Here is a 4,331-nt window from a genome sequence, read left to right on the forward strand (position 1 = left end):
GTCTCACCGATAATATATCATGGTAAACTATATAAATAATCTTCATAATGTGTGAAAATAATTTTTTTTCTCTTAAAAAGTTCAATAAAATTAATCTGTTTTTATCTATAGTACAAATATCTATTTGTCCCTTCATCCCTTAAAATATTTTTAGACAATTTCATACTTATTTATCTTTCAATTTTTATTTTTTTTTAATTTTTTTATTTTAATTATTTTCTCTTTTCTAATTTTTCTTAACCTTTAATTTTATTTTTCTTTTCTCCTCTCAACTTTTATTTTTTTATTTTTCTCTTTTTTCTTTTTCTGTAATTTACATATTTTCCTCTTTTCTAAAAAAAAATTTCTCAGCCTTTATTTTTGTTTCATCCTTTTTTTTACTCAACCCTTACTTTTGTTCTTTTCTCCTCTTAGCTTCTATTTTTTTCTTTTTTAAATATTTATTTCTTCATCTTTTTTTTTCCGCCACTTAATTTTTTTATTCTTTTTTTCTTTTCTTTGATTCCTTCCAAATAACAAGTTATGTTTCATGGGTAAGGGTTGATATTACTACATTATATCTTTATCTATGAGATGTTCTATAAATCTTGTCTTAGAGACAAGACTTAGCCCAAGGACTGTCAAATAAGTAGTTACATTCCATAGGCAAGAGCTGACATTACCACATTGTATTTTAATTTATGAGATGTTCTATAACTCTCACCTTAGAGGTAAAATTTAGCCCAAGGACTTTCAAACAACAAATTATGTCCCACATGCACAAGTTGACACTACCACATTTATGTCTTGAGTTATGAGATGTTCTACAACATTTGTCTTAGAAGCACAACTGTAACGCCCCAAAATCGAATCCCGAGACGTCACACGGTGCTTAAGGTCACAAGTGACCCCAAGCTAACCCTTCTACTGACATAACTCATAAGCAACTGAATAAAAATACAAATTCATACAAATCAGCAGAAATTAACTCTTTTCTGAATCTGATCAATACAAAAATGAAATTTTACAGGATTACAATTCTACCTTTACAATCAAAATTGAAACAAAATACATAAACTTCTATTGAGTATCTATGAAGCCTATACTAGTACTGACTGTAGGTAGTCAGGTCATGACTCCCGACTACCCCGAATCAATACGACTGAATAAAGAAAATACAACATTATAAACTCTGCATAACTAACCCAAGCCCTTGAATCAAAAGGACTCATCACCTGCTGACTGAATACCACGAACTGATTAGATCTAAAGGTACAACTATACCTTGTACTTACATTCCGAGAAAATTTAGCCCACATATAAATATATGGGTCAGTACCATGGAAAAATACCGAGCATATGGAGGTGCAATGCATATATAAAATAATATCTTAATATCATCACAGTTTATAAAATTATGCATGCTGATATAGATGACTCACTTAGTATGAATTAAATCATCAAAATTATGAGAGGATGAAATAAGTATAATCGCACATGTGAGCCATCATATAATTTGTCAATCACTTTCAGTTCATCAAGAATATCAATTCTCATAATGTAAATATCATTTAAATCTTTCGAAAGAATAACTTTCACAATTTCACTTTCAAATCACTTCACCATTCACCATAGACACAAGGAAACACACACACACTGGGAGATCCTATAACCAACATACACCACGTGAGCTACATAGAGTCCAACGTACAACCCACGTTGGGGAGAGCCGTCCTATCCTTGCCATCGGAGTAAGACTTCCAGTATCAATTCAAAAACACTAGTAATCACTATATAAATCAGCCTCAAACTCACATCCTACGGGGGCACGTAGTTCTAAGGAAGTAAGGTCACCTTATACCTCCCACTCGGTGCTAAAGATTACTCCCGGACTTAGCTCAGAAATTTAAATCAGCCTCAGGCTCACATTAAAAAAAATCCACAATAAACACTTCAGCAATTTTCATCGGAAGCCAATTTGCTACCCCTTTATCATAATCAATAAAAATGTGGATTTCTTTCACAGTCGAGTTCAAAATAACTCATTCACGATCAAAAGATCAAATCATTTAAAATATGTCAAATATTCAACATCAACGTGCTTATAACACATACTTTCTCAAAAAACACAATTTCTAATGGGGATTCACGACCCAAATATCAAAATCATGATAAATATCGTTCAAGATTCATGCTTTATATCACCACACATGTAAATCATCTTTGAAAATCATAAACATCAAGATTTCATAATAATCATCATAAGATATGGGTTCATGCTTCAAATTCATAAAAATAAAATAAAAATCATGCCTTTGTAAAGAAAATTACTTTTGGGCACAAGAATGAAAGAGAGTTCTTGTTGAAAAACCCCACATACCTTGAATGATGAACTTTAGATCGATACTCATTTTTGAGATGTTAATCGTGCCTTTGAATGATGGTTCTTGGAGTTATTGAACTAGGAACTTGGAATCTTGAATAAATTTGCAGATTAATGGTGAACTTTGGAGGTTCTTGAAGTTCTTGAACTAGGAACTTGGAATCTTGAATAAATTTGAAGAATTAATGGTGAACTTTGGAGGCTCTTGAAGTTGGATGTAGGAGCTTGGGGTTTTCTTTTTGAGGGAATTTGATGAAATATAATATATAATGCTTTCAATAGGCTTTAATATAGGGTTTGGACGGATTTTGGGTGAGATTTTGGGTGAGGGGGAATGACCAAAACTCCCCTAAAAATCAAATAATCCTCGAATCTGTCCTTTGGTGGACTGTTTTGATAGTCTGAAGTAGATCAACCACAACGTTTTACTCCGATATCCAAATTGGATGAAACTAATTTCATTAGAAAGAGGACTCTCATATCTTTTCGTTGATATATAGTATCTCACCTAGATCATTGTGTACGAGGAGTTATGATCGTTTAAAGTTGACCCAAAAATTCACTTTTGATAAGCTGAAGTAGATCGACCATAACCTTTTGCTCTGATAGACAAATTGGATAAAACCAATTTCATTGGAAAGAGGACTCGCAGAGCTTTCCGTTAATATATAGTAGATCACCCAGATCATTATATACAAGGATTTATCATCGTTTAAAGTTAGAGCAAAAATACTCCAGGCCTCAGTACTTTTTTTCCTGCACGTTTTACTATTCACAGTTCGAACGAAATGGTCGTAGTTTGATCGGAATGGTCGTAACTCATCGATCGAGTGTCCATTTTTGATGATCTACATATCTTTGAAAAGCTTATTCGATACTCTACGCAATGGTAGGTCAAAGTCTTAGAAATACTAGATAGAAAATTTATGGATCGCTCCAAAGCGTAGAACTCAATACGTTTCTCACGAAATCTTTATGAAGAAAATTTTCCGAGGTATTACAACAACTTATCCTAAGGATTTTCAAACATCAAGTTTCGTACATTGGACAAGAGTCAATACTGCGACATTATGTTTTGGACTTATGAAATGCTTTATAACTCTTGTCTTAGAGGCAAGACTTAACCCAAAGACCATCAAATAACAAGTTATGTTCCATGGGTAAGAGTTGACACTACCACATTATGTATTGATTTATGAGATATTCTGTAACTCTTGCCTTAGAGGTAAGACTTAGACCAAGGGTTTTCAAACAACAAGTTACGCCCCATAGGCAAAAGTTGACACTACCACATTGTGTTTTGATTTATAAGATATTCTAAAACTCTTGACTTAGATATTCTACCACATGGTCTTTCATTAAGGCACTCATATTTTAGTATCGTTATACCAAGACTTGCAAGTCATTCGTATCATGTCAAATAAATAATTATCATAAAATATTATTGACTCCTTAATCCCGTCTTTGAAATCAGCACATCATCATAATTGAATTTCACATAATAGTTTTCAAAATATTCCCGTGATACCACTTATTCAATGATGCAAAAGACGGAAAAAATTATTTATATTTCTTGTTCAACTCAAATCTTTCAAGAGACTTCATAACCATGTCTTAAATAATTATATATCTAACAAACAAAATCAAGACATGAAGATTCATCATTTTCAAATAGTCATTTTAGTCTCAAAACCCACAAACAAAGATAAAGAAAATTATTCATAAGGAAAGGGGGAAATTTATACTAAACTTTCATAATAAAACCATAACCCTAACTTCAAATCATCAACATAATCTACATACAAAATAATTAAATTCACACTTTGTAATAGTAGTAAGTAGGGAGTGTTCAACATACCTTTTAGATGAAAAGAATTTAAGACAACTTAAATATGAGCCTTGAATCTTGAATCCTAGGTGCTCTTGCTACTTAGAATGTTTTGGGGGAGGAGGAAGGGTTCTAATCATA

The sequence above is a fragment of the Capsicum annuum genome, chromosome 3 (assembly GCF_002878395.1).
Source record: "Capsicum annuum cultivar UCD-10X-F1 chromosome 3, UCD10Xv1.1, whole genome shotgun sequence".
NCBI lineage: Eukaryota > Viridiplantae > Streptophyta > Magnoliopsida > Solanales > Solanaceae > Capsicum > Capsicum annuum.